We start from the raw sequence: 25,048 nt of genomic DNA, 5'->3' as shown, positions 1-25,048 counted from the left end.
CTAAAAGTGATTGGGTTATAAGGCTGCATACACAAAAAAATTAAGAAAACTTCAAAAGTTTTGGCCGCGTCACAATGAGCTTTTTCATATAGATGCGTTCAACGCAATCTTATGCATGATGAGTAGATTGCACGTATTTTTAATGAAGGATGGCAGATCGAACGATAATAGCGCCATCTGACTTGCACAATTTGGCATTCTTTAACTTTTGCTACGTGTAAAGTATAAGGAGAAGGATAACACATTTGCTATGGCTATGAGTGCTTCCAGAATTTGTAAGTGAAACTATTTTTCCCACTCTTTGGTACTTTTATGACGTTTTGCACAATTTAAAACTATTAACAAAATAATTGGAGACAAACTATTTTAGCAAGTATTTTCTTTTATAGTGAGAATGTTTATAACAGTCCTTCGCGGAATTTTGTGCATAGACCCGTCGAAATAAATTTCATCTGATAAATCTGAAGCGCTGTTTATATTTACAAACGCAACATCTTGCGTGACTGTGGTGATGTTACTGTCATACATAAGATTACGTTGAACGCAGCCATATGAAAAAGTTCATTGTGACGCGACTATTGGAAATTTTTTCGTAAAATGATCACGAATTTTCGAATACTTTCGAAAAGGTTTTCAAGATTCGTTTGCTTAGATTTAGTTACAAATTTCATAAAAAGTTTTTTCATAAAACATCGATAATAAAAAACGAAAAATTCATATGACGAAATTTGAAAATATCACCGCTGCTATTTTTCTGTTCGCAGCTGTATATGCAGTTAGGGAATTCTCAGTGTTTTCCACGTGTTTTCTTTGCGATTAGTGGAGCTAATATTAAATTAATAAAGATCGGCCGGCTTCGACCTAAAGCACCTGGTGGTATTCATAGCTTCAAAAATGTACATTTTTGAGTTAGCACCCTTTAGAACTAAGGATGCAATATCAGCGATAGTATCTGTGGGTGATATGCATTTCAAGAGATTCATATTGAGAAACTTGTATAAGATACCAAAGAGAGATGCCATACAAAATGGATACAAGTGGATAGTTGTATGCTATGCACATGAGCCATTAGTACTCTATGTATTGTGCGAGTACGTACTCATTTTTATAATTTTATTAAATCAAATGGATGAGTAAATTGTATCTGAGTATCTATCAGTGTAATTTTTGTGTGAGCAAGTTGCGCGAGTAGATTTTTCATATTGCCGCGCAAACGCTTTATCTATGGTTTGAGTGTATATATGTATGTGTGAGTGTGATGAATGTGTATGTGTGTGTATGTGGCTTTTGCCGCTCAGACAGATTGGCAACCAACACTTGCCACTCCACTGGTAATGGGGCTGGCTGAGCAATTGGTGAGTTTGTTGGTGCTGCTGCTCCTGCCGCATATATACCGCGCAACCGGCGCTCCCTCAACACTTCTTGACTGCTTCACTGATTGTTGGCAGTTTTGCTTGGTAGTGAGGTTTAGCAGATATCGGCGCTCATTTAAAATACAATGTCTGACGTCGCATTTGGTTTAGTCCTTAAATAAGAAGCAACAAGTTAACAACAGCTCAAATTCATTTTGATTGTGCGAGAGATATCTATAAACTACAAAAAGAAAATACAGCAACAAAATATTTCTTGTTTCTTAGATAATCAAACGCTGCTGAAACGAAAGCAACACACATACAAATTACAAAAAGAAAAACGAATAAAAAAAGTCAATTTGTTAAAACGTAAAGTGTCGGTGTGCGTTACACGAAAGAAAAATAAATAAATGAATGAATGAATGCATTCAAAAAAAAAAAAATAATAAATAAATAAAATGTAAGCAAAAGCATGAAAAAATATTTGCGAACAAATCCAGTACTAAGATGCAGCAACGGCGTGATTGAGAAAACAAAGGAATATCAGGAACAAAAAATTTAATTTTAAATACAAATTTTTAAAATTAAAAAGTTTTTAAAATTCCCGGAATTTTTTTTAATTAAAAAAAATAATATTCAAAAACGTATATGAATTTCATTATAATATAGTGTAAACTCTTAAGCGCACATAAAAGTTGTATTATCAAAATTTTTATTTGTAAAAGTGTGTTCGAACATTCAACGAACGACGGACAATCGAACGTCATTTGTTGTGGTGTTTGATGTGGCGGCGGCTTTTTGCGGTTCGATTGATAAATTGTTTTGCGGGAAAAGTTTAATTGGGATTTAGTAGGTTTTTAGAAAAATAAAATATATAAATTGTCTTTAACACAAAATTTTGAAAATTTAATTGGTTTCTCGCAAATAAAATCAATATACAAAAAATTCTTTTTTTTTACCAAAAAAAAAATCAGTGAAAGAATTTTATACCGATTTCACACAGAAACTTAAGGGAATCATAATTTTATTTAATGGAATATCTAAGATTCCTTTTTCACACAAGGCCCTTGTATTTTGTATCGAATATTGAGTTTAATAAGGGCTTTAATATAGAAAACTTGACTAATTAATTCATTAAGCCTCTGTGTGAAATTGGCATTAAGTGCCGTTTGTTTCAGAGTAAAAAAGACAAAAACTTAAAGAAAAAATAAAAAAAATAGTTACATGTGTGAATACATAAATTTGATAAATAATAAATGACCGCAGTCAATTCCACCAAAAAACGCACGTTGCGAGTGTTAATTACGCACGTGCAGCAGGCAGCTAAATAATTGTACTACATAGTGCTATCAGCAGATGGGTTAAACCACAAATGAGCGACAACAAAACGCCGCTGCTCTTTCACTTTTGGTGTTTTTTTTATACTCAGCGTGCTTTGCACACGGAGTACATTAACTTTGATTGGATAACGGTTGGTTGTACAGGTATAAAGGAATCGAGATAGATATAGACTTCCATATATCAAAATCATCAGTATCGAAAAAAAAATTTGATTGGGCCATGTCCGTCCGTCCGTCTTACCGTTAATACGATAACTTGAGTAAATATTGCGATATCTTTACCAAATTTGGTACACGAGCTTACCTGGACCTAGAATAGATTGGTATTGAAAATGAGGGAAATCGGATGATAACCACGCCCACTTTATATATATATATAACATTTTTGAAAACACAAAAAACCTGAATATTTATTATATAATACACCTAGAATGTTGAAATTCGACATGTGGACTCATATTGACTCTTGATAGAAATTTGGAAAAAATTTTTAAAAGCGGCGTGGCACCGCCCACATGTGATAAAATCAATTTTACAAACATTATTAATCATCAATCAAAAATCGTTAAACTTATCGTAACAAAATTCGGCCTTTACTATAAGAAATGCTTTGAAGAAAAATTAACGAAATCGGTTAAGGACCACACCCACTTTTATATAAAAGATTTTTAAAAGGGTCGTGGACGAATAAAATAAGCTAAATCTTTGCCAAAAACAGCTTTATATCATTGGTATTTCATTTCCCAAGTGGATTTATAACAATAAATGGGAACAACTTCAAATTTAAAAAATGGGCGTGGCACCTCCCCTTTTATGACTAAGCAATTTTCTATGTTTCGGGAGCCATAACTCGAAGAAAAATTAACGCATCTTAATAAAATTTGGTACACAAATTGTCAGTATAGCAAGAAATATTTCTAGGAAAAATGGACGAGATCGCTTAAAGACCACGGCAAATTAGATATAAAACAAGTTTAAAAGGGTCGTAGACTAGAATAATAAGCTATAACTTAGCAGGAAATAGTTTTGAATCAATGATATTTTACTTATCAAGTTTTATTGTAAGAGGAAATGGGGAGACATTTTTTTTTAAACGGGCGTGGCCACGTGCTATGTAGAAAAGTAATTTATCTGAAATGAAATGTACAATTGAAGCTCACGCTGAGTATATAATATTCGGTTACACCCGAACTTAGACACCTTTACTTGTTTTTTTAAATTTTCGTCTGCTTCTTTCACCATAATCAGCCAATACGTTTAACATCGTACAAAATATGTTTTATTTAAAATAATTTTCATTTTCATTATAATTGAGAACAGTTAAATAAAGGGTGAGCCAATGAATACTAAAAAAAATATGTTTCTACTAGGCGCTCGTGTAAGAATCGTGTTTTCGTAGGCCTTAGATTGGTGTCAAAAACAATGGCCGTCAGCAGATGTCATACAATGTTCCAGCCAAGTTTGTCATCCATAATATTTTAAGAAATTTCAAAGTTATAACTCATTTGGTATAAATTTCAAGCCCGTGACCTTATAGTTTTTTGACGTTTTAAGTAATGGAAAGGAAACATACGATTATTATAATTGTTCTGCTCTAAAGGTTTTATCACTATCTCCATACTGGTGCCAATCGGATGTAAAGCGAGGCATGCAAAAAAGCGAGAATTTGCTTAGGTTCAATTCTTTAAGTAAAAGTTGTTCTTTTGCTACAGAAACAAATTACTCAGAAACAAAAACCGGACAAAATTCTCGCTTACTATGCATTAGATTTTAGGGTATTCAAATTTTTGTTATAAAAACCAGCGGACCACTTTTTATTTAAGAAATTAAGTCTAAGCAAGAGAACCAATATAATAAAGACAGCGTCCGTCTCAGAACCACCTGTGACTGATACCGTTTTCTTTTCTGAAAATAGTGTCGCCCTGTTGGTTCTTCGCAGCGCTCCCGTGAGTTTGTGAGTTTGTGTGTTTCTTCCACAAAATATTTTCCACTGAATAACAAAAGTGGTCTCATTTCCAACAAAAATGGCACACAATTTTGCACAGCGCCAGATGACCTAGCTCAAAAGTTAGAAACTAAGAGCGCAACATAAAGGTAACATTTCTTCCAGGGAAAAAAGCGAAATGAGATAGTTAAGAACGCGTTTTTAAGGTTTATGAGGGCATCGCAATGTTAAAAGTGTCAGTTGGAACCACTGCGCTGAAACAAATTCGAGAAACATTACTCTCACTTTATGCAGAAACTGTTATTTGTTGCTTTCGTTTGCGATTTTTCTTCTTTTCCGACGAATACTCAGTTCGATAAAAAAAAATTCTTCACTAATAATTAGGGAGATTACGAAGCTCAGTTTACTTGAACCGACATTGGAGTTGCATTTTTCAAATATCTTTTATAGGGATCAGCAGATGTATAGGGATAAAAGATACACATATTTATCGAGGTAAATTTAAGAGTCACACTTCTGGGGTCATCCGTAGATGTTGCTGGCAAATTGTTAAGGGCCAAGCTTAACTTTTTTGGTCGGCAAATTTCACAAGGATTGGTAAATTTTTGTTCGTCTTATGGCATTAAAAGTATTCTAGACAAATTAAATAAAAAAGGGCGGAACCACGCCCATTTTGAAATTTTCTTTTATTTTTGTATTTTGTTGCACCATATCATTACTGGAGTTGAATGTTGACATAATTTACTTATATACTGTAAATATATTCAATTGTTTGTTAAAATTTGACTTAAAAATTTTTTTTTTAAGTGGGCGTGTTCGTCATCCGATTTTGCAAATTTTTATTTAGAACACATATAATAATGGGAGTAACGTTTCTACCAACTTTCATCATGATATCTTCAACGACTGCCAAATTACAGCTTGAAAAACTTTTAAAAGTGGGCGGTACCACGCCCATTGTCCAAAATTTTACTAATTTTCTATTTTGCGTCATAAGTTCAACTCACCTACCAAGTTTTATCGCTTTATTCGTCTTTGGTAATGAATTATCGCACTTTTACGGTTTTCCCAAATTTTTGGTATCGAAAAAGTGGGCGTGGTTATAGTCCGATATCGGTCATTTTAAATAGCGATCTGAGATGAGCCCCAGGAACCTACATACCAAATTTCATCAAGATACCTCAAAATTTACTCAAGTTATCGTGTTAACGATCGGACGGACGGACGGACGGACATGGCTCATTCAAATCTTTTTTCGATCCTGATGATTTTGATATATGGAAGTCTATATCTATCTCGATTCCTTTATACCTGTACAACCAACCGTTATCCAATCAAATCTAATATACTCTGTGAGCTCTGCTCAACTGAGTATAAAAACATTGCAGAAAAAACACTTGAATCTTCAGTATTTCAGGCAAGAAATTATTTTCACCGAACTCGTAAAATTAGTTTTCAGTATCCATGGGAAAAGTTTATGGGATTTTTCAGCTACGACAAATTTTTTTTTCAATAGCCAGATACGATACCAACGTATCGATTAGAATATATCAGTATTGAGTGGAGAAATTATCGATAGCTGTAATTTTAGCCTGACAAACGTAGGACACGAGACCTAACCTAGCTCGATCGTTTCATCCTCCAACCATTCTTATGTCCTTTTATTTGTTCTAAATAGTACAATTGCTTGAATGGTAAATTTGATAACACATTTATGATCTTAGTATTTTGCTCTATAAGAAGGTGACATGTTTTTTACTTCATTTATATTAGGTCGGTTGAATGTTTGTCCGCTTTTCATACAAATCTTGCAATCGATTTTTAAGTAACTTCTCATTGAGCTACAAACGTAAAACTTTACACATAGGTTAGAATACTGTGACAATGCAACAAAAGGGAAAAAATCCGTTAGGTGGCGCACGGATCGATATAATTAGATAAGAATTTGAAGATTTTCAAACCAGCTTTTAAGTAACTTCTCGATGAGCTAGAGACTTGAAATTTCAAACTTAAGTCAGAGGTCGATGACACGATACAAAAAGATTCGCTAGGGGCGCACGGGATAAGATATTTAGAAAAATCATACGAAACGGAGGGAATTTTCGGATTGATTTTTATGTAAGTTCTCATTGAGCTACAACTGTAGAACTTCACAGAGAGGATAAAACGCCGAGAAATTTAGGAAAAGGAGACAAAAATTCCTTTAGGTGGCGCACGGATCGAAATATTTAGATAAAAATTTGGAAATTTGGTGTTTTGGGATCGATTTTAAAGTAACTTCTCATTGAGCTAAAAAGTGAAACCTCAGAGACCGACAGAGACACTGTGACAAAGGAACAAAAGGAAAAAAAATTTCGTTAGGTGGCACACGGATCGAAAAAATTAGATAATAATTTGGAAATTTGAAACTTTGTTTTAAGTAACTATTCGATGGGCTGAAGGCTAAAAATTTTGAGCTTAATTCAGAGGTCGATGACAGCCGATGACACAATACAAAAAGATTCGCTAGGGGGTGCACGTACTGAGATATTTAGAAAAATCAAGCGGAACGGAGGGAATTTTGGGATTGATTTTTATGTAAGTTCTCATTGAGCTACAAGCGTAAAACTGAACAGATAGGTTAGGAGACCGAGAAAATCTAAGAAAAGGAGAAAATAAAAATAAAATAAATAATTTTAAGCATTTCTTTATATAAATGGCATCAGCAGCATAAATCAGCAAAAAATGCCTCCTTATATAAAGGCATATTCTTGCTAAAATTTGATTTTTAAATTTTGACATAGAAATTGCAAAAACATTTATGAGAAGTAAAAATATAAAGGTGGAGCGAAATTGATTGACTAATAATATATCCTTTCCTACCAACTTTCCAATCCAAGTGCTTAAAATTTTTTTGATTTATTTTTATTTTATTTTAGAATAGAAAAGTCAATAAATTAGTTAAAATATAGATAAATGTAAAGCGCGATAACCTCCGAAGAGATTTTAGGCCGAGCTTCTCATCCAATTTGCGTCGTGTTCCTTTTTAATTGTTTTCTACAAATTGGTGCGACGGGACCTACTTGTTTTATGCCGACTCCGAACAGCATCTGCAAGGCAGATGAGGTTTCACTGAGAGCTTTTCATGGTAGAAATACACTCGGAGTACTTGCCACACACTGGGCGGCCGCCGTGGTGTGATGAGAGCGTGCTTCGCCATCCACACCGAAGATCCTGGGTTCATGCCCCGGGCAATGCAACATCAAAATTTTAAAAACAAGTTTTTTCAATTAGAAGAATATGTTTGTAAGAGGGGTCGCTCCTCGGCAATAAATTAGTTAAAAAGAGAAAAAATAATAAAATAAATTAGTTAAAAAGAGAACAACAACAGAAAAAATCAAATGGCTCACCCTTCCCTCCTTTTTTAGCTCCAGTACCTGCATACATATATATATATAAAAGAAATCTCTAGATATATGAAATTATAATTTTTGCATTCGCATTCATTCAATATTAACTTGCAATGGAAAATACCCAAATTGTCAATCTTTAATATTTTTTTAGCCTTTTTCGTTTACGAACTGCCTTACTTATTGCGCACCATTCACTGAACGTTTTATTAAGCTATAACTTAAAAAATGTTTGGCTAAATATTAAAAATGTGATTCCATTGTAAACATTCAATTTTTGTTTTGATTCAGCTTGCGCCAAAAATGTGAAATGTAGAGATATGGGAGGAAGTAAGGGACACCAAAAAATCAATTCAAATGACTTTAATAACGAACTTGATTATCTTCTTTTATTTTTCTGGATGCGTGCATAAGTGTGCCGGTTTTTTGTTTTGTTTTTGCAACAGTCAACGAAATATCAAAACTCTTGTGAAAAGACTGTAGTAGCGATATTACCTGTAAGCTATAAGTGCAAACCGCTTTGGTACTAAGCCGCCATGCTCGTGTGAGGTCTAGAAATTATTTTTTATTAAATTTTTCCGAGCGCATCAACCCAAAGCCACCTCGTATTTGATAGCTGCTGACGCGCCGTCGGCAAATGTTTGTTCTCTATGCGAGCATTCAATACTTGAAATTTCTTATCGAGTTTGAAGAAAGAAGTTCTAAGGCATTCATCCATACAAAATATGGTAATATTTTTTTTTCTGTAATACTATGATCTATCATCATCTCTCTATCTAAATTTTTATTTCTTTTAATATCTCAGCCTCTAGCTAAAACTCTTCTTTATCTGTTGTAGCCTCAATTTTCAAATCTATCTCCACTCCCTCAACCTCTTCACTACAGGTTGTGTTTTTGTTGTAAGTTTCTGGAGTGTTATCAAAGTTGATAATCGTGTATACGCTGAACTTTCTAAGTCATCGTACCACACCCTTCGTGTAAGGACTTTGGGGTCGTCAGAGTCTCGCTTCTCGTATGCATAATACGTCAGTCCTATGGCCTATGAACTGGGAAGTTAAAGTTCTCTATCGAGAAAACATAATAATCCTTTAAAGTCGTTCGATCTAACGTGCATTAATATGTTGCTCTGAATAGTGAGCAGCACCAAAAGAAGACGAGATGCATTTGTGGTATAAGAGTCCTTCTCGTAACGATGATGAAATGTATCGAAAGAAATTTAATGATGAGCTTTTTGCGAATAAAAGCCCAAAGGCTTCAGTGGCCAGGTGATGGTATGTGATTATATGCAAGTCTTACCGTGAACGTGATACCTGAAAGGTATCGGAAATACCACTTAGTTGGTCTCTCTTGGTTTTCACAACTAGCTTAAGTTATCACAAAAAAGAAATGTTTGACGTATTTTATGATCCAATAGCTAAAATCGCGTAGCTGAGTAAACTCCAATTAATGATGATATCTTTTTCTTCCACATCCTGATTTTAATAAAATATATGTCAAATAACGCACGAGCTTACTTCCTATGCATGGATCTTAAATAGATAAAATGTACTTCGTCAGTCTTTATGCCACTCTAGGTCAATCTTTTAGAAAAAATCTTCAATGAAAAGACAACATTTTTATAGATTTTTATCATAGTGCCAACATTTCCATAAGCGTTTATGTAATAAAGTCATGAAGTTGTTGACTCAGTAAGCCTACACTAGTACCTATTCTGTATTTATATATTGAGACATACAATGTATATTCACTGTTTGCGCTGCCAATGGTCTTATCATGTCCACATTCTTAATATCAACAATCTTTATAATAGGATTACTTTTACTGTAATTGCTTGTCTCTGAGTTCTTTTTTCTTCTCTCTCTCTCTCTCTCTCTATCTTTTTTCACCTTTTTATACCTTTCATGAAAATGAAATGGTATACTAATTTTGTCACGAATCTCAAAACTGTAAGTTCTTAAAGGAAAAGAGATAGACCCACCAATAAGTATACCGAAAAGATAAGGACGAAGAGCTGAGTTGATTTAGCCATGTCCGTCTGTCCGTTTGTCTGTTTGTATGGAAACTAGTCCCTCAATTTTTGAGATATCTTGATAAAATTTGGTGAGCGGCAATATTTCGATGTTCGATTAGACATTTGTCGCAATCGAACGGGTCGGACGACTATAGCATATATCCCCCATACAAAGGATTTTTCAGCAAAGAGGATTTTTGTCATATCATATTGAAGCTTCAAACTTCATCATATGCTTTCGTATATTATGCATATTGTTGTCTGAAAAAGTGAATGAGATCGGCCGTTTATATAGCCTATATCCCCCATAACCGATTGTTCAGATAAGAAGCTTTTCGTAATTACTGCCCCATTTTAACAGCTAGAGATTTCAAATTTCAACGAATGCTTACGTATAGGTAGGGTTGCCAGATTTCTTTTGGGGAAATTCAGTACATGCGCCTATTTTAGCTCTAAAAAATCAGGAAAATTCAGTACACTTTTGTTAAAAACAAAATATGATTTTTAATAATCGGGGATTGCCCATATTGCTTTTTTTTTTTTAAATGTATGAAAACATTTATTTGAAGCAAATTTTTTATAATTTATTTAATAATTTGGGAAAAATTTAAACAACGTGACATCAGGACGTGACCGTCCTGATGTCACGTTGTTTAAATTTTTCCCAAATTATTAAATAAATTATAAAAAATTTGCTTCAAATAAATGTTTTCATACATTTAAAAAAAAAAAAGCAATATGGGCAATCCCCGATTATTAAAAATCATACAAACAGACAAAATTGGTTAATTCGTTGTAGTTCTATAAATAGAACGAAAACAGCAACAAAAACCAAAGTTTCTTTGAAAACCGCCGTACCAAGCATAGCTTTAACACATAATTGCATACGAAGTATGCAATGTGTAAAAGATTAAAATATGCATAAAGAAGGCAATTGGGAAAGACTTCACAACAGGCATGACGTAGCTGAATGCGTTTACAACCATTTCAACTATCGTAGGGGTGCGAGTTCGACTCCCACTCCCGGGAGAAAAGGCTTTGAAGAGATTTACAAGGTATAATCGAAACAGCTGTCGCCTTGTCCGTCCTGATGTCACGTTGTTTAAATTTTTCCCAAATTATTAAATAAAAACAAAATATCTATAATTCACAGCGAGTTTTATTAAGCATACATTAAAAATGAAAATATACATTCATTTTTACATATTTAGGTACATACTATTCATGTACGGCGTCCTTGTACGCTCATACTTATTTAGAGATCAATAAGTTCCATTATATTCACGTATGAATATCCACACACTGATTGATTCTAACGTTAAAAATTTTTTCAAACTGGGAAAAAGAGCCACTATTGAAAAATAGTATCCATTTATTTTCAAAACTTGAACTCTTTGTTTCATTTGTAAGAAAATTTTTTAGGGCAACAAATTCATCAAACAGCATATTTAAATCGATGTCTCTAATATAAAAATCATTAATTATTTCCGTGAATTGAGAGAAATTCATTTCGTTCCCTAAACGAAATACTTTCAATTTATTATCATTGTACTGGAATTTTTTTTCCAATGTACTTGCTTTTTGCAAAGCATTTAGCGTATTTCAAAGCGTTTGCAACTCTGTTTACTTTATTTAGTATTTATGTGTGTGATAACGAAGTGGAATAGAACATTTTTAAAACAGAACAGGGCGACTCTGATCATGAAAACCAAAAAATTTTTTTTAATCATGTGAAATAACTTCAGAAGTTTTGCGATTAAATATGTCGTGATAGAAAAATCAGAACAAATCAGTACAGAATTGTAAAAAATCAGGACATTTGCGCACTGAATTGGGAATTGTGAAAATTTAGGACAGCGAGTGAAAATTCAGTACTGTCCTGCCTAAATCAGTACGTCTGGCAACCGTACGTATAGGGCAGTTATTGTGGTGTGAAATCATTGTATAGATCGGTGGTATATATAGTATATATCCCATACAACCGATTTTTCAGATAAAAAAATTTTCGCAATTTCTACACCATTTTAACAGCTAGAAACTTAAAATCTCACCAAATGGCTACGTATATAGCATATATTTTTGTCATAGAGATCGGTGGTATATACATATTGTGACGAAAATTAGCAACACTAAAGGATACAATCATCTCTAAGCCGATACTAAGCAGTTACTTGTATCTACATAAACAAATCAATCATTATGTCTACACATACGTACACGCAGCAGCGGAGAGATGCTCAAAAAAGTATGCAATCATCAGCAAAGTAGTTCTCACACATACACATGCATACTTCTGAGATACTCACAAAAGTATGCAATCTTCAGCGAACTGGTAAATTCTAGAAGTAGAAACGCCTAGAAATATGCGAACGAGGAAACCGAAGAGTATAAAAGCAGCACCAGCTGAGGCATGAGCAATCAGTTTGCTCTAAACACGCTATCAGTTGCGAAGTGAAGTTTAATTGTGAAGTACTTTCAAAGCAGTCTAATAAAGACCATTTTGTAATACAGAATATTGGAGTGTTTTATTCAACAGTTTAGCGATACGAACGTTAGCAGAAGGTTGCAAATAAGCGGCGTTTCTCTAAATTTGTTACAATATAGTATATACCCCCCTGCCCCCTTTTTAACGGCTAGAAGCTTTAAATTTCATCAAATACTTACGCTTACGTCATATATTGTTGAAATAAGTGTAAGTGATTCATGGTGATGGTGTTTTCATGCAGACCACAAAAAACGTGAAGCTTTGGATCCTCACACAAAGTACCTAACTATTTTTTATTTTATATTTATCTTAAAAATCGCCCATGTATGTACATCTGTTCACTATATATTTTTTATCTTATGCAGCCGATTATTTGAATATTACGAATGGGATATGATTATTGTTCAGTACCATACATAAAAGGTATGAAGCCTTCTGCACAGCCGTAGACAGTCCCGTACTTAGTTGTTTTCATTCACATGCGCACCATGCTATCCTAAGTACTTGATTTGTTGAATTGTCTTGGCACAAGTGTACTTATTACTCTGTCGCTGTCAAGTGGCTATTCAGTGATGTAGTTACTTTTTACCTGTTACTTTACTTCAAACGGCCGTTAGCAACAGGGGTCTGCCGTGCTGCGTACACTTATGAGCACTTACTTAAATGTAGCTACCAAAAAAAATTTAGAGATAAAACTCTATGTGGGTTCATACAATTTCTTTTAAGTGCATTATGTATCTAAAATTTGTTATGTCTGTCCATAGCTACAGGTGTGTAATTGATGTTTCTGTTATACAACAATATGCTATTAACCGTCTCATTAGTATTGGCGACTGCTAAATTGTAGTGACAAGGCAGATGATATACTGTGTTACAACTACTTGTTTTTTGTTTTTTTTTTTTTGTAACTGTAAAGAACTATACGTAGTATCATTACATCTTCATTTTCAGTGGCGTAAAATTGTCCAGACGAGTTTAACAAACCCATTTAGCTTCATGATAGTCAGTAAGAAACACATTTAGGTGTACAATGACAATTTGAGGCCTACAGATATAATATTGTAACGAGTTTAGATAATTTCCTCTTATTCGAAACCTTCTGCTAACGTTCGAATCGCTAAACTGTTGAATAAATAACTCAAATACTCAATAATGCAAAATGGTATTTATTAGACTACTTTGAGAGTACTTCACAATAACACTTATACTTCACAACCAATAGCGTGCTTAAATCAAACTGATTAGTCATTCCTCGGCTTGCGCTGCTTTTATACTCTCTGTTGCCTCGTCGATCCATTTCTCCTAAGATCCAGTAACTTCGCGAACTTCATGCTTGTTTACCAGCCATATATGTACATGTATATTTGTAGTTTATATTCTCTCGCCTAGCCATATGCGTGTGTATATGTGAGTACTACTTCGCCTGATGGTGAGTATCTCTCTACTACCTTGTATGTACATGTGTAAATGATGATTGATTTGTTTACGTACATACAAGTGGCTGCTTAATATCGGATTAGGGATGTTAGTATCACTTAGTGATGTGAATATTAGTCACAGCATTAAGAAATAAATAAAGAAAAAACGACTGAAAAATACAAGGTATACTATTACACTTTGCAATAAGTGCTACTCTGTACTAATATTTGGTCTTCAATACGTCAAAATGACTGACATCAAAAGCTGCCTCAAACTGTTCCTTTGGTCATTTCGTATCAATTGAGTTTCAATAACCGACTAGATGTAGATAAAACTGTGTGGTTAAAATCTAACCTCAAAATTTGTGTTCATTCATTTTACAAGCCATCTTACCATATTCCATTGTTTCACATGCAGTGGACTTTTGAATTGGCACAAGTGTACGCCAGTTGGAAAACGAAAAAAAAATGCCAAAACGTATAATAAACATTGTATTTGTATTATGACAAAGAGAGAGGATTAGGCATATGAATGCAGGTATTTCAAAAGACTGACATCAAAAATGGGGTTACCCTGAAATAACAGGCGGGTTACACACAATGAGGCGAGAGTACTCTCCATTAGGGAGAGAAATGAAATGCTGAACAAAAAGTTTCTTTTACATACCACAAACCTGGGCATCCCAACGGACATCTAATTGATGAGGCCACACCTCCCAGCGGCTTAAGCTTTATGAGGAAATACGGCACCTGAGAACACAGACGTATGAAGCAAAAAAGACAAGGTAGGTCCTCAGAATTGCCCGGCGAATCCAGTTCTTAAAGAAAAATAACCAGAACTCGCAGAAGAGGAACGCACTCTCCCTAGGGAAACGCGCGTCACTCCAGCCCAACTTCGATCTGGGTACTGTAACAGGTTAAACTCTTACCTATCCAGAATCAACCCCAACACACATAATGTATGACCTGCTTGCAATGTGTCCCCACATGACATCTCTTCAGTTGCAATGTGTAACCAACGCCTCTAACACCCCTCTCACTACTAAAGTTTCACACTGGTGTGGCATTACTTATCGAGGGTGTGCTAGTTGGCAAATGAAAACAAATTGTCATCATGCTGGGAAATGAAATTTGAATGTCAAATTTTGGCATACCGTTGGGCAATTGCCGTTTTTATTTATTAAGCAACTTAATTGACACTTTGTAGTCAAAACGGATGGCAAACGCATTTGACGTCGTATGACAAGCCGGTTTCATAGATATGGCCAAGTTTGTGGTCCAATATGACCTAGTGAAACCAAGCATTACATAAGTGCTGAAGTTTAGGGTTTCATGCTTCTGCATTTGCTCCCAAGCGAAATACCTAAATTTAGGCGAATTACTTGGAAAAATGATTTATATAAATAATTCACTTGTCTAAAAGCTTACACGACAAGTAAATAAACGAATTTCGAAATCGGCATCCATGCCAATATAGTTTACATTGCGTGTACTAAATTTAAAAGTCAATTAATTTGAATTTGTAAAATGAAATGGAAATGCATTTCAAAATATTTGCTTATAATTGGCATTACTAGGGTCTTTTGAGGTCAACAACGCTTAATCATTCACAAATTGTTTGTAATTTTCCATTGAATTGGGAGGAAAAAATTTTTGAAAGAAAAGTATGCAAAATATTCAAATTTCTATTAGATTAGTCAGAGCAAAATGCTTACAAAATTTTTTGAAAATAATATCTACATTTATTTTAATTTGTAAATTATGCGGCCACCGTGGTGTGATGGTAGCGTGCTCCGCCTATCACACCGTATGCCCTGGGTTCAACTCCCGGGCAAAGAAACATCAAAATTTTAGAAATAAGATTTTTCAATTAGAAGAAAATTTTTCTAAGCGGGGTCGCCCCTCGGCAGTGTCTGGCAAGCGCTCCGATTGTATTTCTGCCATGAAAAGCTCTCAGTGAAAACTCATCTGCCTTGCAGATGCCGTTCGGGGTCGGCATAAAACATGTAGGTCCCGTCCGGCCAATTTGTAGGGAAAAATCAAGAGGAGCACGACGCAAATTGGAAGAGAAGCTCGGCCTTAGATCTCTTCGGAGGTTATCGCGCCTTACATTTATTTATTTTTTTTTTTTTAATTATGCAAATTTTTAGATTTAAATTTTCTAAATTAAGAAGAATCCATTGTAAACACACCCGTTAGTTATTTGTGTATATGTGCATGGAATATCCACAGGAAACATAATTTCGCGCCAAGAAAATACTTCCGGCATTTCAAAACATTAACGAAATCGAAATGTGCATTAAATATTTGAGATAATTTACACATGCAAATGCGCATTCAAACATACATACTACAGGCATATGAACGTCTGCTGTTAATAGATTAATAAATTTATACTTTCAAATTTCCGTTCATATACCGTTGAGGTTCAAAAAAAATTTAAAAAGCATTTGCTGAGGCTGGCAACAGAGTGGGAGTGAAAAGCCAAGCTGTATCAAAGGGAATCTTGGAACCAATATGTGAGTGAAATGAGAGCATAGAACACCACACATCACTCTTTGCTTAGGTTAGGTTAGGTTAAGAGGGCGTGCGTGGGAATTACCCACACTTCCACTCGAAGACATTTTTGTCCATTGTGAGTGCCCTCAGTAAGTCTAGGGTGGCGGAACATTCGTTTAACCCCATTACCTCCTAGCGGTCCTCAACGTACCACTTGCTTTCCCTGATGACCCCAAAACAAAGCGAGATGTCCGCTTTTCCAACCTCTGCCAGGCTGTCGAAGAACCGTACGCCAAGAAATCTGAGCCTTCTTCTTTGAAGCCTCGGACATCGGCAGAGAAAGTGGTAGATCAACTTCTCATCCTAACAGCTTCTGCTGAGGGAGCTTGTTGAAATCGGTATTCGCCACCGTCGGAGCAATGGTGCGATAGCGGATTTGTTCAGTTTGAGAAGGAAGCTGGTGCCTTTCGTATCCAAGCATGGCGATAAAAACCTTGAGACTTCGCAGTCAACCCTGTTGATCCATAGCAAATCCGTTGCCCTGTTCTCATATTCCTCGATTCTCCCAAGGAGATAACCCAGCGGTGGTCGTACGGAGCTATCAACTCTTTGCTTAACATACAGCTCTTTTGAAAAGATATGTAAATATATTAGGTTAGGTTGAACTGGCAAAGGAAATCTGGGAATAAAGACCTCACATAAACTGAATTTGTTTGTTGTGTTACCAGAATTTGTTTGACGACCAAACATTAAAAGCCCCTACTAGATACCAGGACTTATGTTACAAAATAACTCCGTCTTCTTGGCGAATACTGAAAGTTTTCTAGGAAACATATATATATGTATATGTTAGTATCGCAACTCCAATATGAACGCACCCTTATTCATACTAGCAAAACCCACATTTCATTCGTAGTTCTAGCAACGCTCTTATGGAACATTTAAAGTCGTTTCAATTTCAATATTTTTATTAGATAAACGTTAGGACGAACCGGTTTAAATTAACGCTTTAAAAATATTTTGAAAATTTTCTTAAACAAAACCACGATATTAAGTGCACCCTGAATTTTCATAACTTTTTGGTAAACATTTCCTCCATATAAGGCATGTTGCTTATGCTATATTTTATATATAGGAAAATATCAGTGGTCGTAACAGATATAAGTTTTGCTACTAAAATTGCTTCTTTATAATTATTTCTCTAACTTTACTGAAATAATTTCGCTTGAAATAGTTTTTATAAAGTTTTCTTAAAGCCAATTAAATCCGAGCTTATAGCAAGTAATCACTTTAAGGCCCGGTTTTTGAGTACAAGTTACACTCAATTTGTCAGTTAAACTGCGCTTAAAGATATTCTACATTTTTTAGTATACTTGAACTAAAGTTTAAGCTGAGCTTAAGTGGCCGATCTGACAGGGTTTAACCCTAGTTAAACGATCAGTTATTTCCGTTCGTTCGAAATGGCGTTTGGGCTTGAGTACCGTTAGAAGTCATGTTGATAACTGGCATACTTCTAAAATCTCAAAAATTTTTTAGAAGCAGTAGCTCAACTTGAGAATCATAGCGTTCTCAGCAAAAAAGGGAAAGTTAAAAAAGGGAATCTTTTGTAAAGCAAAAAAATGCTGTAACTTAAGTTGAAGAAAAAAAATAGTTCCTAACTTCTACTCAAGTGTGCTTCTCTAATTAGACTCAAATATAAGATTCCAATATTACATTATTTTCAAGAAAATAAAATAAAGCATGTAATATTTATTTTCAATATATAACGCTTCATTACTGCTACCAGATTTTAATTTCTCACAATCAACAGCTGTTGGCCTTGGTGGTATCACCTTGAAGAAGATTTTTTTTTTTTTCAACTACACTTCAACTCTATATCCAATGAAAGATATCTACTAGAGAGATGTGTTGGTTATTCATTTGAGAATTATACATTTCTCAAAATCTTTCAAAGGTTAGAGAATAATTTGAGAATGATGTTGGATATCAACTCCAGAACTATATGTATTACTCTAAGGCTGGAAAAAATTTTTGCTCAAGTTTGTTGGGTGAACAAATTCCAAGTGTTGCCGTATCTATATCATTATTCTATTTATCGATATCCATATCTATATAAATTATATAGATAACAATAATCCAATGCTGCCGTAAACTATTCTGTTGTTTAACTGGACTTTAAGTTTCACTAGAGTTTAAGCAAACAAAGTTTAAGCTTAGTTTAATCAAGTATTGAAAAACAGGGCCTAATAAGCCTGGAATCAAGCCACCAATTTTGCGAATGCAATTTTTTTTTTTGTCGCTCAAATGAGTTATGCGCTATTTGGCGCCCAGCACGTAGCACCAAGAGAAAGCAGAAAAAAACTTAAAAAAAATAGCAATCGATTTCAAACCGCAAAAAATTCACGCCGCCACTCAGTGTGTGAGAATGAAAACATAATAAAGATTCGTTAAATTAAAATAAATTGATTTCTTATTCTTATGATTATATACAGATCGTGCAGTATTCATATCGGAATTCCAACAACAAAAATAAAACCACAACAACCATTCATAGTGTTGCTAAATTAAACAAATATTGATGAATTGATTTGTGGCAAAAGTTACTTAATAAACAAAACAGAAAAACGCAATAAAATTTATATACAATACGCATATAAATATTTGCAACAAAAGCAAATAAACAAGAAAAGAAAATTTAAAAAATTTAAAAGCCGATTCCCAGTATTTGCTTAGCAAGAAAAAGTTGAATAATTTTTAATTTACTAAACAGTGGCATAAAAGTGATTAAAAGCAAAGTGTTTGTAGTTACTTGAGAACAAGTTTAGAAGGAAGAAAAAACGAACTATAAATACTAAATAAGATAAAAACCAACCAAAACATCAAAAGGCATTGTACTTGAAATAAATATCTATGAAGTTCTCAATAAATGTAAGTAAATTTAGACCTTTTTATGAATTTTTAACAGCGTAGTGAAATACTTAAGAAAAATATATATATTTGTATAACTTTCATGAACATGAAATGGTATATTAACTTTGGTCCGATGTTTGTAACGTTGAGAAATATAGAAGATAAACTCACCATTAAGTATACCGAATTGATCAGGGCGACGAACTGAGTTGATATAGCCATGTCCCTCTGTCCGTCCATCCGTCTGTCTAGTCCCTCAAATTTTGGATATCTCAATGAAATTTGGCACAAGGATGTATTTTTGTATTATATTAGACATTTGTCGGATCCGGTAGGATCGAACCACTATAACATATATCTCCCATACAACCGATAAGATAAGACGATTTTGGTCATTCCTGCCGCAATTTAGAAAGCATAAACGTGAAACTCGGTGATATTTATTCTAATATATAATAGAAGATATCCTGAAAAAAATCACTTTGATCAGAGCTATATATAGTTATATCCCATACAGGGGCGTAGCCAGAAAATTGCCTTGGGGATTTAAAAAAAAAAATTTTTTTTTTTCAGTTAAATAAATAAAAAAAAAATGTTCTTTTAGCCTTAGCATTAAATTACGTGTATTTAGAATATGATACGAAAAAGGTTACATTAGAAACTCAAGCGCATGCGTCGGCCTTTCTTTGCCATTTCATCTAAAACTTCATCAACGGTAACAATTTGATCACGGTGGATGCTTAGTTATGCACAGCCATTCAATCGATTTTCACTCATCGTGTTTCTCAAATAGGTTTTAATCAGCCTAAGAGTTAAAAAAGATCTCTCGTTCGTTGCCGTTGTTACTGGAAGCGTACACAAGATTTTCAACAACATGTGAACATTAGGAAAAGCCACAGAATCGCATTCCTGTAATATTAATCATAGATAAATTGATTAAAAAAAAACCGAAATACCTCCTTCAGGAATAAGTAGAATTCACGCTTTTTGAGCATATGCGTGAGATCTAACGTATACGTATATAAAATTCAAAAGAAAGAAACTGATCGAAAAGAAAAAAATTTAATTTAAAAAAGTCATATCTACACGGAAAAAACGCTAATGTTTTTTTACATTGTAAAATGTGAAAAACACATTATTTTTCATTTATCAAATAATTTGAACTTTACATTTTTGATGTGTGCTTTTGACATGCAAAAAAATGTAGATATCACATTATAATAATGTGTTTTCCACATGGAAAATAATATCAAATTTGCATTATATTTCAAAATAGGAAATGTGTACTTCAAAAAAATGCTGTAAGTTTAACATTATTTAAATGTTAAAAATATTTGCCTTTTCATTCCGATGAATGTAATCGCTGTTGAGGCAAATGAGCAAACGCGTGAATTGATTATGTTCACGCATGCAATAATTTGGTTGATTTTAAATCAATGTCGATTATGTTCGTTTAAGCATGTTGGATCATTGAACACGAATGTAATCGAACGTTGTTGTGTTCGATTTATGCTGTTCTCTGATATGTATGTAGAAGGCCGTTAGGCAAATTTACAAGGAAACTTCTTTATGAAAATATAGTAAAAGTTGACATGTACATTTGTATATGTATTTAATAAATTGCAGAATTATTATGAAACAGAATATGATTAAAATATATAAGTGTTCACTTCGTACATACATATGCTTGCATATTAAAAATATAATATCACCAACAAAGTAAATACGTAGCAGAATTATAAAGAAATTTATTAACATAGACACAAAACATCAAATATTTGAATTGCAATGACCTAAAAAGTCAAATGATCCAGTGGCAAGGGGTGAGGGGTTAAACCACCAAACCCCCCCACCGTCGCTACGCCCCTGATCCCTTACAACCGATCGTTCAGGGTGATATTTATTCTAATATATCATAGAAGATTTCCTGAAAAAATCACTTTAATCGGAGCTATATATATATAGTATATACCTATCCCATACAACCGATCGTTCAGATAGAACGATTTTTGGCCATTTCTCCCTTAGTTTCCAATATAAAAACGTGAAACTTGGTGATGTATATTCTAATATATCATAGAAGATTTTCTGGAAAAATCATTTCGATCGGAGCTATATATAATATATATCCCAAACAACCGATCGTTCAGATAAGGGCGTTGTTTGCCATTTTTTTATATATATCTTCACAATATATCTGTTCACTATATATTTCTTATCTTACTCAGTCCCCAATTGGAATAAAATCTATATATAAATAGGTAGGTGATTTCAAAATATGAACAGTTACATATGTGTAACCAGGTCTATGAAAAGGTGGCTTATGAATAAAAAAAAAAAAAAAATTGCGAGAAATTGCTGTTAAAGATAAACAATGCATTTCTTCAGTTTCTTAGTAGTTTTTCTTTTGCATTATGAACAGTCATGCCCAAAAGACAAAGCACAAACCAGTTTCTGACCGATATTTTGGCTCCACTGCTATCGAAAAAAATGCTATCAGAAAATGCTATCGAAGGAACCAAAGGCTTCATCGTATTTCATTTGTGCCCTTCTTTCTCTACATTTTTAGTACTCTTTTAAGCAAGTTAGGACCTTCTAGTTTTCACCACGTGAAAGAGCGTCTCAAAAACTATCGAAATCAGAAAAAAAGTGCAAACATTTTTTTTTAGTCATACGCCACCTTTTCATAGACCGGGTCACATGTATCGATAGGTCTACTCAAGGAGCGATGCAGGCCATTAAAAAAATTAAATGTAGAGCTTAAATATCAAATAAAAAATGGCACCACTACAAGTGTCAAACACGCATTTAAACTATTAGACTGTGGGCACTCACACTACGGACACTACAGCGCGAGAGTTAGCAAACATGTAATTTTCTTTGCTGAAATTCTAAGTGTCTACAAAAACAAACGGGAATATTCAAGTTGGAGTATTTATTCGTTTTGTTAAAATAAATATATAAATGCAAGGCGCGATAACCTGAGTAGAGATTTAAAGCCGAAATTCCGCCATGCTCCTTTTAATTGTTCCCAAAAGTTTGTCGGGACGGAATCTACATGTTTTATACCGACTCCAAACTGCATCTGCAAGGCAAATGAATTTCCACTAAGAAACTTTTCATAGCAGAACTACACTCGGAGTGCTTGCCAAATCACTGCCAAGGGGCGACCCTGCTTAGAAAACCGTTTTTATACTCAGCTGAGCAGAGCTCACAGATTATATTAACTTTGTTCGAATAACGGTAATCCGTAACGGCATAAACTAATCGAGATAGATATATACTTCTATATATCAAAATGATCTGGGTGAAAAAAGAAATTCATTTAGCCATGTCCGTCCGTCCGACTGTAAGCACGATAACTGGAGTAAATTTTGAGGTATCTTGATGAAATTTGGTATGTAGGTTTCTGGGCGGTCATCTCAGATCGCTAATTAAAATGAGCGAAATCGGACTACAACCATGCCCACTTTTTCGATATCGAAAATTTCGAAAAACCGAAAAAGTGCGATAATTCATTACCAAAGACGGATAAAACTTGTTAGGTGCGTTGACCTTATGACGCAAAATAGAAAATTAGAAAAAGTTTGGAGAATGGCCGTGGCACCGCCCACTTTTAAAAGAAGGTAATTTAAAAGTTTTGTAAGCTGTAATTTGGCAGTCGTTGAAGATATCATGATGAAATTTGGTAGGCACGTTACTCCTGTGCTAAAATGTGTGCTAAATAAAAATTAGCGAAATCGGATGACGAACACCCTGGTCCACAGTTTGGTCGATATTTCGAAAACGCCTTCACATATACAACTAAGGGTTGCTCCCTTTTAAAACCCTCATTAATACTTTTAATTTGATACCCATATCGTACAAACACATTCTAGAGTCCACCCTTATTGCGATATCTCGAAAAGGCGTCCACCTATAGAACTAAGGCCCACTTCGTTTTAAATAATCATTAACACCTTTCATTTGATACACATGTCATACAAACACATTCCAGTGTTACCCTAGGTTCATTTTGCTAAATGATGATTTTCCCTTATTTTGTCTCCAAAGCTCTCAGCTGAGTATGTAATGTTCGGTTACACCCGAACTTAGATTTCCTTACTTGTTCTTGACAACAGGTTTTTTCCAAATTCTCGATGTTGCTTTGCTCGGGACTTTAAACAAGGATCTTCGGGGTGGCGGCCGCTTTTCGTTTTGTTTGTTGCAACAATTTTGTCGGTTAAAAAAAAAATAATAATTCAAAATAAATTAAAATAAAATACAATACAATAAAATAATGTAAAATAAAATAAATTAAAACAATATAAAGTAAAATATATTAAAATAAAACGAAACAAAACCAAATCAAGTAAAAACTTAATAAAATCAATTAAAACAAGATATAATAAAAATAAACTAAAAAAAACAAGATGAAATAAAATAAAATTATATAAAATGAATCAAATTAAACTAAATTAAAAACATAAAATAAAATAAATTAAAATTAAATAAAAATAAAATTAAAATGAAGTAAAATAAAATGAAGAAAAATAAAACAAAATAGGATAGTTTTTGTTTGTTACATCGGCCGTACGGGTATCGTACTTGTAAGATCGCGGGTTCGAATCAAATTCAACGCCTAACAATGATTATTTTATTTTATTATTGTTATAAGCCCATTTTTTTAAATTTTTGATCATAAGATGATTAAAAACGTTCAAATTCAAAGGTATTTTCTATTCGAAAATTAATGTATCGTCGGGAGAAAAATGTACCATAAATGTGATTATTCTTGAATAATCATTTTTGATTCATGTTTCGAAACACTTTTTATTCATACTTGATATCATTGTGAAATTGTGCTTTAATTGTTTTAGAGTAATATTTGACTACTTTTCACAGCATTTTCTGATCATATTCGTGAACGTATTTCAATCGTTTTGTTTGAGATTTTTGAATCATTTTTGAATTCCATTATAATGCATTTATTCTTCATATCTCTTTCAAAATAGGATACTACATAATAATCTTATTTCATCAGGGGAAGAAAGCATGCGAAAGTGAGCTATTCGAACCACAGGTCACTCGCAAACAAACTTGCCCGATATACACCTGCGGCTACTACATCCAACATCAGTTATGATCGTCAATATCTTAAAAAACGATAAGGTACGGGATGTTGAAGCCGTATTCAGGTATGTCAAGAGAGTTTCACTTACCTGGGGTTCAAACAGCTCACAAACTTTGTATTGTCCAACCATTATGTATTTCTTGGAAGCCGAAGGCGGAGAAATGATTGGGGACATCTTCGGTTACGAGCAGCATTTAAAATACCATTTTTATAAATAAAAAAATTTTATATATTTTTTCTAACTTCATGATTGAAAAAATGTGTGCACGTGAAAAAATAAGATTTTCAATGAAAAGTAAAATTTTAACAAGTATAAAATTTATTGTTCAGTCAACAAAGATAGTCGGAAAAGATTCAGAAAGCTGATTGAAAATTTTTTGATGACCTAAAGTAAACACATTTGATTCAAACAAGATTCCAAAATGTGATTGAAAAACAATACTCAGTTTTCGGTCATCAAAAATATTCGTATTTGATTATTCTTTTTGTTGATTTTTATGAAATATTAAAATCTAATCATCAAAGGACTTCAAACATGATTCCAAAAAGTGATCGAAAAATGATTTTCAGTTCTTGATCATCAAAG

At 33.7% G+C, this 25,048-nt stretch overlaps 1 protein-coding gene across 12 annotated transcripts in view; it reads left to right on the top strand.

The window, feature by feature from the left end:
- The window catches only part of ITP (ion transport peptide), a 248,134-nt gene that overhangs the window by 86,777 nt on the left and 136,309 nt on the right, over nt 1-25,048 (top strand). The window contains exons 1-2 of one of the 12 annotated variants that reach the window (XR_010951352.1): nt 1,442-1,812; nt 18,932-19,367. The exons of 9 other annotated variants lie outside the window; for them this stretch is intronic. The gene's annotated coding sequence lies outside the window, so the exon portion shown is untranslated. Of the gene's footprint in view, nt 1-1,441; nt 2,047-18,931; nt 19,368-25,048 lie in introns of those variants that run through there. 2 more of the 12 variants (XR_010951353.1, XR_010951351.1) reach the window with 2 other exon arrangements.

This window comes from Eurosta solidaginis, chromosome 3, assembly GCF_040869045.1.
Source record: "Eurosta solidaginis isolate ZX-2024a chromosome 3, ASM4086904v1, whole genome shotgun sequence".
Taxonomy (NCBI): Eukaryota; Metazoa; Arthropoda; class Insecta; order Diptera; family Tephritidae; genus Eurosta; species Eurosta solidaginis.
The sequence above is the reverse complement of the archived record's forward strand: the minus strand, read 5'-3'. Positions and strand labels throughout refer to the sequence as shown.